The sequence below is a fragment of the Pleurodeles waltl genome, chromosome 11 (assembly GCF_031143425.1).
Source record: "Pleurodeles waltl isolate 20211129_DDA chromosome 11, aPleWal1.hap1.20221129, whole genome shotgun sequence".
NCBI classification, from domain to species: domain Eukaryota; kingdom Metazoa; phylum Chordata; class Amphibia; order Caudata; family Salamandridae; genus Pleurodeles; species Pleurodeles waltl.
Genome location: NC_090450.1, coordinates 381,487,668 through 381,502,931, shown reverse-complemented (window position 1 = coordinate 381,502,931; position 15,264 = coordinate 381,487,668).

Below are 15,264 nucleotides of genomic sequence, written 5' to 3'. Positions count from 1 at the left end.
TGTGGATGCCGAACCTTTCAAAAGGGGTGTCAACGACTGGTAAGTGATTGAGGGGAGCTTTCAGCTTCTGCTCTATCTTCCTGCTGGGTTGGCAGGTCAAGCAGGTCCTATAGAAGGCATCTGAGGAAACCTTTCTCCGGAGCCAGTAAATGTGGGGGGCAAGCCTGGCAAAGATCTTGCCTTAGCCCAGATGTCCTGCCAGGCATATGTCATGAGCCAGCTCCAGTGGGAAGGCCCTGTACTTTGAGGGACCACCAGAGCCCTTGTTGTAGCATGCACAGGAGCCTTAGGCTCAGTGCAAAGGTTGTCTTCCCAGTAAATGTGTTGACATCCAGAGGCATCACCTGCTGCTTGGGCTTCAACCTGTTGCCTCATGCCCTCCAGGGTTGGGCACTCTCTCTGTGTCCTACAGAACCCCTCCTTGGTGGGCCATCCTTCCACTTGCCACCCACCAAGCTCTGGCAGGTCACCAAGGGAAGCAATCTCCTCCTCAGTGGCCTCTGGGGCGGACACCAAAGGTACCCATCCACCTCAGATGGGGGACATTTAGGGGCTAGCTTCCCAGGCCCTCTGCCCTTCCCTTTATTAGCACCTGGATGGGCCATTTTTTCAGGCTCCAGCCCATTTTGACTTTAATCCTGGGCAGCCATGGACCTGGTGGTGGCCCATATCCACTCAGGCAACCGTAACTTTCCAGGTGTGCCTTACGATCCACTTCCTTGCAAGTAGTGTGCTCAAGGTCATTACCCAACATGCAGTCCACTGGTATGGCAGGGCAGGGCTCACTCCAACTTTCAGGAGACCTGAAACCCTCCCACCCACTCAAATGGAACAAGGGCCACAGTATAGTGACCCTACCTGTTGTCTTTCACCACAATCTGGTGGAATGCATTGGTATCACCTGCTCTGGGGACACCAGCTGACTCCTTACCATAGTCACACTGGCACCTGTATCCCTCAGAAGCTCAACACATTCCTGTTGATTGTAACCCATTGCCAATACTTTACAGTATTTGATGGGACATGGGTTTTAGGAACCATCTCACTATCACCCAGGGACACTAGGGTAACCTCACTGAACTCCCCCTCCACTTACTGCGACAAACTCTCCCCCCAGCACTACGCTCACCACGCCTGGGACTTTTCCTCCAGTGGGAAATTGTGCTCTTTTTGGGCACTTGGGATCCCCCTTGTAGTGCCCATACTCAAAACACTCATAGCACTTGGGATTCTTTGGCTGACTCTTGTCAGGGCAGCTCTTCTTTTGGTGGCCAGGTTTGAAATTGGACCCTTTCCCCTGTGAGTGTTTTGGGGGCCTTGAGAGAACTCTTTCTACCCCCTTTCTTTTTCTGGTGGGAACCCTGACAACCCTTTTGGGAGTCCCCCCGTAAATACATTCTTGGACACTCTGGTGCTGACCCAGATGTCTGCCTTCTCAGCAAGCTTCCTGGTGTTAGTCAGCTTGCTATCAGCCAGGTGTTGGGGTAGCACTGGAAAACAAATATCAAGCATGTGCTCCTTCAATATTAAGTTGTACAGCCCTGAATAATCAGCTTGTCAGTGCCTTGTTGGCATAGTCAAGGAAATCCACCCATGAATGTGATGAGATCTTGTGGCAGCCCTTAAATCTCTGTCTATACTTCTCAGGGACCAGACCAAACTTACTGGCTTTCATTGCAGAGTCATGTGTCTGATCCTCTAGCTTAAGAGTGTTAAGAGTGTGTCCTTCCCCACTGTATAAATGTACCTCCACAACTACCCCCCTAGGACTCCCAGGAACCTTGTGCACACTTCATAGGCTGCAAATTATTTGTCTATGCCATTCCCCACCACATAACTGGGCACCAAGGGGCATATATATACTCTGTTTGCGCCAAAATTGCATAATTTTTTATGCAAATTAAGCGCAAACCTAACTCCATATTTATATTTTGCCGTTAGACACGTCTAACGCCAAAACAGAGGAGTTTGCACCATTTTTTGGATGTGTGCACCTATCTTGCGTCAATGAGATGCAAAGTTGGCGTTCCCATCTAAAAAATGGTGCTATCCCCATAGCCCCATATTTACCCCCGTGCTAAAATGACGAACGGTGGGAGAAGGGGCTAAATAATGGTGTAAAGCCTGCTTTGCACCATTATTTAATGCCTGGGTCAGACCAGGCATTAGGGGACCTGTGGACCTATTTCTATGGTTAGACACCATGAAATTGTTCCACAGGTGCCCTCCCCAAACCCCAGGAACACCACCACCAGAGGGACACGGAGACGTATTTTTCCTCTTTTAATTATTTTGCCACCGGGGGCCCTAACATGAGGCCCCCTGCATAGCACAGGGTGCAATGACCATGTCCAGAGGACACTTGTTCCCTGTGGTGGCCATTGTGGTAGTGGGCATGACTCCTGTCTTTCAAGAGACAGGAGTCATGTTTTTGGTGGTTGTGCACCAGGAAATGGCGCATGTTTTTGCCTCTAACCAGACTAGTGTCATTTTTTGACACACAACACCCTCCTTCCCCACCACCACCCTAACCTGGCTAGCATCTCTTTTGAATACGCTAGCCTAAGTTTAGCGCCGGCTTGCACCATTACTTTAATATGGCGCCCGGAGGGTGCTCAGGAATGGTGCAAGTCGGCACTATTCCTTTTTGGTGCTTCTCGCAGTTTTGCACCAAAAAGTATAAATTCAGGCCCAAGTCTTTTGGTCAATACAGAGACCAAGGCACACGTGATTCACAGATATCAAGTCAGTACTTACAAGTATAGAAAAAACAGAACCATGACAACATTTCAATAAAATACATGTGAAGATAAGATTTCCCTGGAGTCCTTTAGATAGGATATTCATCTTTAATGTAACAAAGAACAGCCAACACGTGTTTCGCCATGGGAGGGAATGCTCCCCGTGACTTCCTCAAGGCTCAATGAATATGGCGCACAGTATCATACTATCAGAGGTCTCATGCACAGAGAAACCATCTGATATATTAAATACAGACTTCTGGATTCCTTTCACAAAATGATCCTTTCCAAGATTGTTGAAACCTGCGTGCCCTTAACGGAAATGAAAATTCTTGTCGCGAATGCTCGAAAACGTTGTAATATCCTGGGGGCTCAGTCCATGTAGCTAGCTGCTAACCTACGAATCATTTTAGAAACGCCCGGACCCTGAACTGGTATGCAGACCCTTAGTTCACCAGTGGCTACTGTAGGTGCACTGCCCCATTACTGCAGGACTCCACCTGTAGTGCTCTTGTATTCATATCTCTGAGGCTTAGCTCATTGGCCATCTTCCTCTCCTCCAGAGCTAACGTTTTGTCTACTACAGACTGCTTTTTCTCCAATTTAGAATGCCCCGGGTTCAGTTTTTTTTCCTTCTTCTTGTTCACCAGCTCCTCTGGGGACAGGTTTCTGAAGACACACTTCTGCCTGCTCAGGGTTGGACTTGCAGTCCTGGGAAGATGTTAGCCTCCCACATCAGTAGACTGCATGACAACAACTCGAAACAGGTCCTGCTCCAAGTCCTCCTCAGACTCTGACCCTTCCTCCTCCTTATCTGGGTTGTTCTGGTGGGCTGCTGCCCATGCTCTTAAGGTTATTTGAGGCTCTGCCTTCTTGGTACTTGCCTTAATGAACAGCCTCTTCTGCAGGCAGTACTCCTTGAGCTGGGCCACTGTGTAGGTCTCCAAATTGGCCAGCTCGAATTCCATCTTGCCAGATAAGGCCACAGACAATGCAGAAAAATGAGAATTGGGTAAAAAGACTTTTAGAAAAATCAAAGATGTCAATAAAGGAGAATTGATTCAAGTTGTTCTAGATATGGAGTAGTAGGGTACACCAAGTCACTGTGTGGCACTGCACAAACACAAGTCCTAATCTCACTGCTGATCATCAATGTAGCTTGGCACAGAGCAGGAAGGATTAACATGAGAGGCAATGTGCAAAGTATTTGTGCAACACAACATACAGTAACACAATGAAAACACCACAAAAAGGTTTATTGGAACTATATGACAGTGAAATTGTGATTGTCTGTTTGCTTTTCCTTTCTAGGTACCAACTGCTTCTTTTGACAGAGACCAGAGTTAGATGCTTTTCCAAATTGGTGTTACAAAATAGTTTTGCATGAAGCCCAACATGCCAATGCTAATTCGAGGTTAGATGAGGGGTTCACTAAACAGACGCAAATAGACAAATGACTGAATCTATGCTTTGTTGAATAATGTGATAATGATACTTTGCTAAGGATAACCTATGTTGACGTAGTGTTATATTCTAATATTCGTGATTTTTTCTTTGATGAAATCTTATCAGAGTTGCCATATTGTGACTATGCTAATGTGTTTCTTGGTTTTGAGACTAATAAACTTACTAGTAGAATTGTAATCAATAGGGAATAAACTTCCTATAATAGTACTAAACTGGTGTGGTTATTCATGACTGAAAGGTCATGGTGGTTTCTGAGTTTTATTAATGTCTTTTACTAATCTGAATTGTCTTATTACGGTGAATATTGATGACTTTATTGACATATTGATTGACATGCTGATTAGTTATCTCGTCCTAAGGTGTCTTCAATCAGGGTCAAAGGATTCATTGGCCTAAAACGAGTCCCAAAGTGAGTAAATTAATCATAAAGGGACGCGTTAACAGTTCTGGTAGCAGAGCGACGGTTTAGGCCCTTTGGGGCCGTAGGAGGAAGGACCATTATTTAAAAGTGTTTTTCGAGATAATGCAAATTGGAGGTATGATGTGTTTCTAATTTCCCCATGACATTCCCGGAATCTCGGAGCTCGCCTAAGTGAGTTGGGTATGTTCTCGGCATTTTAGTATGTGTTTTATAGAATTTGCGCTTGCTCAGCTTATGCATATTGCAGGTGATTTGTGAAGTTTGTGTGGATTTAGGTCAGGTAATGTTGTTTTACTAGGAGTGGGCGTACTCCGCAGTATGAGAGTAGGGAAGTCGGCGAACTTCATGTGACTGTGGCGCTTTGTGCTAAAAAAAATTGTCCACGTGGTTGTTGGTGATGTACGGACACGTCGTGGTCTAAGACTCCGGAGTATATTGACAAGTGTAGGAGACACTTGGGTTTATGTTGTAATTTGTGCGGTTTAATAGGTCAATCGGGCATGGTTGACAAGTCCAGTTTGAGTCAAATTGTATGAGTGAAACCTTCGATGGAGATTTGGCAAGTTCTAAAGTGCACTAGAACAAACCATTGACAAGTGGAGAGTAGGATTTGCGGGTCGAATTCTGCTTGCGAGTGTGGGAGCTGAGAAGGAGAGAGTAGCGGCCGAGGCTTCAAGTGAAATCTCTGTAAAGTTCTGAAGCGATTATGTTACCCTTCCTGTAGTAAACCGGCAAATTTGGACTTTGTTGTTAAAGGTGCTTGCAATATATTGAATTAGTTTTGAGTGAGGAGGACAAGCCGCAAGGCTTTGTCAGCCACAGTGTGTGTGAGTGTGACGTCAGTGGTGCCGCGCTGGGATAGGTCAGTTGCTGAGAGGGGTCGCGCACGGATTGGCAGCTGTCAGTGAGAGGCAATAGGTTGAAAAAGGTGGGTGAAGAGCATTCTGGGAATTAAAGTCACTTCCTGATTAGATTCTAAACAAAATAAAAGACGCAAAAATGAAGTTTTTCAAGGCTCTAAAGAGTGCTTTGAGGGGCGATACATACATTACAGCGAGTGTGGGGGAGCCTACACCGCCTGAGGGTACTCCAGCTTATATCGTAATGGAGGAGAAGGGAGTCGCGCCATGTCTTTGGATAAAACAGTGGTGCAAATTGACAGAGAAGGAGGGATGTTTAGCGTTTCCGGAATACGGGACGTTTAATGCAAGAATTTTTGAGAATTCGCGAATGATGTTAAGTGTGTAAAAACCGCCTCCAAGACCAGCTCAGTATGAGGTATTAGCAATCTGGGATTTGATGGCCATACGAAAGAGACACCAGAAATTTTTGAGGAGAATGAAACGAGCAGAAAATACTTTCGCTGAGGCTAGATGGGACAATGAGCGCAGGATGAGGAGAAGGGGAATAGTTGACGGACTTAAAATGTTTCCGGCAATAACACAAGAAGACAAGACACAGGGAAAGAAAGCCACTTGTAAGACAGACAAGGGCTCTAGTAAACCAAAGGAGACTCAGAGGTCCTGGGTAGACGCAGATGATTCAGACGATGAAGAGTTTCTTAATCAGTTGTTGCATGATCGCCCGCCACCATATGCCATAAATGATAACGTACAGATGACTAGTGTGAATTCCGGAGACCCAGCACAAAATAACGGTGTCTCAAGTACAGTGCAGACAAGTGATACTGTTTTGATACAGAATGGTGTCAGTGTACCCACTGCACCAGACACACAGATACAGTTGCAGCCACCACAGATTCAAAGGATTTATCCTGATATTCCAGTATTGGAAACAACTACGAGTCTGGTGGTGTCGCCTGATCCGATATACACGAGATCAAAGTTAGTGCAGATTGAGCCAACTCCGCAATTGCTGCCCCAGCCGCAGCAACAGCTGGTTCTCAGTTGTCTTCCCTTTGCCTGAAACATGGCCTGAGAGAATGTAACGGCCGCACTAAATCTGATTCAGAGCGAGCCATCACTTTCAAGCGAGGGCTTTCCCTTAGCACTATTGATTACATCCTGGTGGACATTAGGCTATGGTCAAGTTCACTGGACATGGAAATTTTATCTCGCTTGGATAGCGATCATAATCCTCTGTGCCTTGTACTGACCAACCATGCATTCTTAAGAGTCCATCACTCAACGATTACTAATGTCCCACTCCCTTACCTGAACCATAGACGTTCTCGGGTCTGTTGGCCAAAGGTTGAATCCAATCCGTACTTGATTGGGGAATTATATTCATTATTTTTAAAACTCTTCATAGATTACGAGGATCAAGAAGCCCCTGACATTCCTATTATGTCTATCCACATTAAATTGGCGGATTCCCTACAAGGTATCTTCTATACGGAAACCCCTTCCAAATCGAGACCAGCTGATACCCCCCGTAGGAATTGGTATAATCAAGACTGTGTGCGAGCAAGATCTAATCTAAACAAGGCTGTAAAAAACTCTACTCAAGTGGCTATTAAAGAGGCCCGACGTAGGTATGCTAACGCCCTGAAACAAGCAAAAAAAGACTGGGATAATGAGATATGGCAGAAGCTGCTTGCAGCAGTCAAATACAAAGATGATAGTTCCTTCTGGCGGCTGTTGACCTCTAGTGCGAAAAGGGGCAATGATGATATCGGTATGTATATACAGCCCGAAAGATGGGTGTCCTATTTTTCTGGAATATACGCTCTGCCCGCACTGCACCGCAAGCTCCGGTGGATCCTGGATACGATGAGTGTTGGGCTGTTAACATGACCTCAACTGAGAGCATTGTTTTTACCTTAGCCGAAACAATAGCTGCAATCAATTCTTTGAGGCCAGCAAAAGCCCCTGGTCCAGATAAGATCCCAGGGGACCTGTTTAAATCAGAACCAAAGATATGGCCATGGTACATCAATTTATTGTCTAATGCCATAGCAGCTGGTAGCCCTATTCCAGATTCTTGGCGTGGCGCAGAAATAATACCGATTTATAAAAAGGGTGATGTAGGTTCACCTGCAAACTACCGTCCAATCAGCCTTATTGACATCCTTCAGAAGACGTTTGCTAAGCAAGTCTTAAATAGGCTTATCGATTGGATCCAAGACAACCAAATCTTATCCCCCTTACAGGCCGGTTTTCGGCCCAAAACTAATACCATGGACCAAGTCTTCAGACTGTCATTATTATTTTGGAAGTATGTCACTCTATCCAAGCAAAAACTTTATGTTGCCTTTGTAGATCTGAGATCTGCATTTGATCTTGTCCCAAGAGAGAAACTTTGGGGAGTATTAAATAAAATCGGTACCCCAGGAAACTTAGTGCATTTAATTAAAAGATTACATGAAAAAACATTTGCACAAGTTAGATGGGGTAATCAGGGGGAACTCACCGATAAAATAGAGATTAGGAGAGGAGTGCGTCAGGGCTGTGTTCTTGCCCCAACGTTATTTACATTGTTTATCAATGAGGTGGTGCAAGTCGTTACCAACTGCCAAAATGATGCTCCATCCTTGAATAACCATAAAATTCCAATTTTGCTATTTGCTGATGATTCCCTCCTGATCTCCAGAACTCCTATGGGTCTCCAGGTACTTGTGGATAAGTTAAGTTCATTCTGTGTTGACTATGGGCTTGAACTCAACCACAGCAAAACCAAACTCATGACCCTGGGATGTGGTCCCACAAAGAGATACTCAATTTTCTATAATGGAACCCCCCTAGGTATGGTAAGCTCCATAGATTATTTGGGGGTGAGAATTAGCAACAACCTGTATTGGGGGCCCCAAATCGATAAAAGCTTAGCTCTTCTGGCACAGAGATCTGGGGCCATTTTACGCTTCCACAAGTCCACCTCTGAGAGAGTGATTACTCCAACTATTAAAATTTACCGAGCAAAGGCACAGAGCGTTGCCGTCTATGGGGCAGAAATTTGGGGGCCCTCGAACATTAGCAAGCTAGCAGTGGGGGAAAACAACTTTGTAAGGTCAATCTTGGCCTGTCCTCGCAGTACCCCACTGCTGCCAATGTTCTGGGACCTCGACCTACCACGCATTTCAGATGTAATTGCCCTACGACCATTGCTTTTCTGGGTCCGTGTATGGACCACCCCTGAGCTATCCACATACAAGGAGTCTATTCAAGACATTCTAGACAGACCAAATGTACTTAACATTTCCTGGTTTAACCACATCTCAAAATGGTTTCATAGATTGGGTCTTAGTGAGTTTTGGAGTCATCCAGAAAGTATAAGGAAGGATCAGAAGAATCATCTGAAAACTGTTTACTGGATACATGTCAGGGAAAACTATCTGCTGTGCACAACACACGGCAGATTGACGTCACAATTCTTTGACTTTAAATGGTATCCATATTTGGAACCATTTATGGATACAATTCTTGATCCATTAAGTAAGAGTCTATATATTCAGTTCAGATATGGTTGTCTGCCTCTTAAGTCCTATGGCAGTACGCGGAGTACGATCCCAAGTCCTGACACTTGCCAGAGCTGCAATCAAATTTCGGAATCTATTGTACATTTCATGTTTATATGCCCTGCTTATTTGATTGCGCGTCGGAAGTGGTTACGATCTGTGTGCAGTAATATGGGGACAAGACACTGTATTGTTGCCTTAAGGATCATGATGAGGGAAACTTCTCTCCCTCTATCTTGTGCGGTCAGCAAGTATATTGTAGCTGCTTGGCATATACGTACAAAACTTTTGGGGAAACAATGATGATGAGGACCAAATGCTTAAAGTGTTTTAGCTGCCAAATTTTAAATACACACCTAGACTGAAAGAAAACCCCATGTTTAATTTAAATGTTAGGTATTAGGGGGTTAGGTGTCTTTTTTAAGGAAAATAATTTTATGTGTTTTAAGGCTGACATATATGTTTTTATCTCTTTCTTATCTTTTTTAATCTAACTCTTATTTGCTCTTTTATTTAAACATTGGTTGTTTTGCTTTTATGGTTGAAAGTAACCGAATAAAGCTATGTGTTGATGATGAACAGCTGGTTCCGAGTTACACTTCTGTTGCAGGACCGCAGTCAGTAGCTACAGCACCAATGATGAATCAAGCTATGGGAGTTAATGGTCCACAGGGTTTGGGGGTTGGTCAGTCCCCAGCTGCTATATCACTGCCAATTACTGTTGGTCCACCAGTACCGCTGTATGCGCAAGGTAAGCCTGGCGTATGTGATCAGGGAGTAATGACCCAAGAGGCAATAAGAGGAGGGTCCATAGGACAATTGCAGGGAGAACAGTCGAAAGATCTAGAACCTTGTTAGACTTTAGTCCAATTGGGGTTACTTTGGAGACAATGAGGCAAGCAGGGTTGGGAACACTAACCCCACAGGTAATGAGTACAAATACGACACAGACACCAATGGTGCAGTCTGGAAATATTTATTTGCAAGGCTTAACAGCGCAACAATTGAACAAGTGGTTAGACAAGCTCAATACTCCACAGACTACTAAAGTGGCCGCAGAGAGGTCAGAAAGGGAAGAATACCTGAATTTTGTGAGACTGGGTGTAGAAGCCATGGAACTAGTGGAAGGAACAATGGGGGTGAACAGACTAGAGTCATACACAGAAGCAGAATTGAGGTATCTGTGCCCTAAAATAACTAAAGAAGTGAGCAAAGTGCATCAGAGGTTGGCAAACCTGGCGGATAAATACGGCATAGACATTGAAAGTACTAAACATTTGAAAAGAAGCTACAGATTAGACTTTGAGTCTAAAGATTTTGATCACACGAGGTCTACTGGAATGAAAGCACATCTTAAAGAAATCCTGCAGAGCGCTCAAATTTGGGGAGCCTTAGAGAAATGGGAAGGCAGATGGGCAAAGAAGAGAGATAAAGAGAAAGGAGATGGTCCGGAACCAAAGCAGGCTAATGCCGCACCGGACACGGGGACAATAAAATTGTTACCAATGAGAGAAACAGCTGGAGGGGTTCTAGTCCATGTACCGTGGTCTAGGGGTGACATTCTGTCATTCACAAATGATTATCCCAGGTTGAGAGAAAAGCCAATAGAATGGTACCAGCAGACGGACAGATTTGTGAAGCTTGCAAAATGTCTCTGGGAGGACTTGAATACCCTGTTTGAAATTATAGTTCCACCTGACTTATGGCTTGAGTGTAATAGGGGCGTAGATTGGCCGACAGAGGAGCCGGAAAGGGATAAGGTGACTGGAGCACCGTCTGCAGAAGTGATGAAGTATTATCACAAAGTGAGTGAGGTTTTGAAGCAGAAAGTGTCGCCGAAAGTAACTGATTGGCAGAAAATCGATCGAACATCACAGGAGGCCAAAGAGTTGATTCATGCTTACTATGAGAGATTGTTGAAGGCATTCAAACACTACAGTGGTACTGAGGTAATTGAGCCGAAAGACATGAATCATCTTGTGTTCAGGTTTGTTGAAGGGCTGAGACCAGAGATAAGCCAGGTGATTAAGAATCATTTGATCTGTTGGCAAGCAAAGCCGATTGATGAGGTGTTGCAGTATGCGAAATACTGTAGTGACGAGATTGAGTTGAAGCAGAGAAAGTTGAAGGAGAAGGTAATGTGATGCAGATTAAGGCAGCGCAAGAGGGGTGCAGGGGAACGGATTACAGCAGGTGGTACAACAGCAACCGCAGGGGAATGGTATGTTTCAGGCACAACCGAGAGGTCGAGGAGGTTTTGTGAACCGTGGTCCAGACTTGAATACTGTTGTGGTTCAAAATGATGTGCAGGGGATGAAAAATGTGTCACCATGTCACACGTTCGGGGCGTGGGGCATTGGAAGCGGGAATGCCCAATGGTGGTGCAGGATGGTGTTGTTCAACAAAGCAATGATGTTGGTACATTTCAAAATGTGAGGGGTCCAAAAGTGAGGGGACAAAACCAAACTTCAAGAATAACATGGTGCAGATGCAGGGTCTCCAACCTGTGCAACAGATGCAAATGCCACGCGTTCAACCAGCACAAATGCAGGAGGCACAGCAGCAGATTCCCATGGTACCTAGACAGCAAATGCAGATACCATTAGCTCCAATAGGACAGCAACAGGTGATGCTTCCTCAACAGGTCACAGGTCAAACAATAAGTCAAAATAACACAGTACAACAGTTCCCATTGCGTGGTGAGGATGGAATAAACGATGAATGGTCGAATGATTGTTCAGACAGGGAGGAGTGCAGGCTTGCAGCGTCCCGAGAAGTAGACCAGAGGGGACCCTATGTAGAGGGAAAGGTGATGGGTCATAAGGTTTCGTTCCTAGTTGATACAGGAGCTACACGCTCTACAGTCAGAAGTGCCGAAATTGCCACTTTCGGGGTGTACCATAAGGGTGGTAGGAGTAGCAGATCAGTTCCTGACAAATCCGATTCCAGATCCGGTCCAAGTTGAGATTGGTAACTTCCAGGGATTACACAAATTTGTAGTCTGTGATTCGAGTCCTGTATCCTTACTGGGAAGAGACTTACTGTGCAAAACAAGGTGTTCGATTACCTGTTCCAATGAAGGGATTGGGGTGCAGACAAACAGTGATGCTGAAGGGGACGATGGTCAGTTTCCAGAGTTAGAGACGGAGACCGCAAATGAGGAATACCCTTTAATAACCTTATTCCTGATGCTTACAGTGACTGAGTTACCACCTGAGTTGCAGGGAACAGTGACAGAGAAAGTGTGGGACCTGACAGGAGTAGAACCGGTTAAAGTAGAGGTAAAGCCAAATGCAGTGTTTCCCCAGCTACCGCAGTACCACATGGCACAAGATGTCCTCATTCAAGTAGCACAAATAATTGCGGACTTTGTGAAGCAAGGGGTTCTGAAAAAAGTGCTGAGTAGCCCGTGTAATTCACCAATAATGGGTCTGAAAAAGCCTTGTGGGAAAGTTCGAATTGTGCAGGATTTGAGGAAAATAAATGAGATTGTGGTAAAATGCTGCCTCATAGTGCCAAATCCAGCTGTGATCATGTTTCAGGTTCTGTGTGATGCAGAGTGGTTCACCGTTGTCGACCTGGCTCAAGCATTCTTTTCGGTGCCTCTTCATGAGGACAGCCAATTTCTCTTCAGTTTCAAATTCCTGGATAAGGTTTACAGTTGGTGCAGAATTCCTCAAGGGTTTTCTGAGTCACCTTCCATCTTCAATCAAATATTGAAAAAGGACTTGGAGTCATTAGAACTGCCTTTTAGTTCGACTTTAGTGAAATACATTGATGATTGGTTAATTGCATCCAGGACTAAAGATGACTGCAGGTATGACACAATTGCCTTACTGAACCATTTGGGAAAGAACGGACATAAAGGGGGTCATTCTGACCCCGGCGGTCATGGACCGCTGGGGCCAGGGTTGGCGGGAGCACCGCCAACAGGCTGACGGTGCCCCGCAGGGCATTCTGACTGCGGCGGTTTGGCCGCGGTCAGATGTGGAAAACCGGCGGTCTCCCGCCGGTTTTCCGCTGCCCAAATGAATCCTCCATGACGGCGCAGCTCGCTGCGCCGCCATGGAGGATTCTGACACCCCATACCGCCATCCTGTTCCTGGCGGTTCGCCCGCCAGGAACAGGATGGCGGTATGGGGTGTCGTGGGGCCCCTGGGGGCCCCTGCAGTGCCCATGCCAATGGCATGGGCACTGCAGGGGCCCCCATAAGAGGGCCCCACTTTGTATTTCAGTGTCTGCTTTGCAGACACTGAAATACGCGACGGGTGCCACTGCACCCGTCGCACCTTCCCACTCCGCCGGCTCCATTCAGAGCCGGCGTCCTCGTGGGAAGGTTGTTTTCCACTGGGCTGGCGGGCGGCCTTTTGGCGGTCGCCCGCCAGCCCAGTGGAAAACCCAGAATCACCGCAGCGGTCTGACGACCGCGGTGCGGTGTTCTGGCGGGGGTACTTTGGCGGGCGGCCTCCGCCGCCCGCCAAGGTAAGAATCACCCCCAAAGTGTCCCCAAAGAAGCTGCAATACTGTCAGAGAGAGGTGAAGTACTTAGGTCACCTGACTGAGAAAGGGTTGAGAAAAATATCCAAGGAAAGGGTGACAGCCATACTGCAGATGAATCCCCCGACAACAAAAAGAGATGTTAGGATGTTTTTGGGAATGGTGGGCAATTGTCGTCAGTGGATTCCCAACTTCTCGATTATCTCTAAACCTTTGGTGAGATTGACTGTTAAGGAAGTTCAGGATGACCCAGGTGCCATAACCATGTCCGAGAAAGAGATGACGTAATTAATGGAATTGAGGGAAAGCATGTGCAGGGCACCAGCTTTAGGTATGCCTTTTGTACTGTTTTGTCATGAACATGATGCTTGTTCTTTGTCTGTCCTGACACAGGTCCATGGAGGTGCAAACCGCCCAGTAGCATATTTTTCAGCTACTTTGGACCGAGTCGCAGCAGCCTTACCGGGCTGTTTGTCTGCAGTTGCAGCAGTTGGTCAAAGCCTCACTCAGTGTGAAGGTATAGTGATGGGACATCTCTTAACAGTAATGGTCCCTCATTCAGCTGAAATTCTGTTGACTCAAACAAAAATGCAGCACATGAAAAATGCTTGCCTTACTAAATACGAGACAATTATACTGGGGTCACCTAATGTATCCCTTAAGAGATGTACTGTATTGAACCCGGCAACTTTACTTCCTATTGAAAATGCAGACATTGATGATGCTGAGGAAGTAGAACATGATTGTCTTGAGGTAACAGATCTGTGCACAAAACCAAGACCTGATATCAAAGATACTCAACTGGAAGAAAATGATTACATCATTTTTGTTGATGGTTCATGCCTGAGAGATGCAGTAGGAGTACTGAGAGCTGGATATGCCGTGTGTACAATCACTGGTATCTTAGAAGCTTCCTGGCTCAAAAGAGTGTACTCTGCTCAAGTGACTGATTTAATTGCTCTCACTAGGGCATGCCACGCAGCTGAAAACTTGAAAGTCACTATCTATACTGTCAGCAGATACAGATTTGGAATTGTACATGATTTTGGCCAGTTATGGTCACAGAGGGGTTTCATGACCTCTTCTGGTTCTCCAGTGAAAAATGGCGAAAAGATTAAGGATTTGTTGCACGCGATTCAGTTACCTCTTGAAATTGCCGTTGTGAAATGCAATGCTCATGTTAAGTCACAAGACTTTGGTGGTCATTACGACCCTGGCGGATTACGTCCGCCAGGGCCACGGGACGCGGTGGCACCGCCGACAGGCCGGCGGTGCCCCGCGGGGCATTCTGACCGCGGCGGCTTAGCCGCGGTCAGAGAAGGGAAACCGGCGGTCTCCTGCCGGTTTCCCGCTGCCCCCAAGGAATCCTCCAAGCCGGCGCAGCTTGCTGCGCCGGCTTGGGGATTCCGACTCCCCCTCCCGCCATCCAGTTCCTGGCGGTTCTCCCGCCGGGAACCGGATGGCAGGAGGGGGAGTCGCGGGGCCCCTGGGGGCCCCTGCAGTGCCCATGCCAACGGCATGGGCACTGCAGGGGCCCCCGTAAGAGGGCCCCAAAATGTATTTCACTGTCTGCCTTGCAGACAGTGAAATACGCGACGGGTGCAACAGCACCCGTCGCACCTTCCCACTCCGCCGGCTCTATTTCGAGCCGGCATCCTCGTGGGAAGGGAGTTTTTCCCTGGGCTGGCGGGCGGTCTTTTGGAGACCGCCCGCCAGCCCAGGGA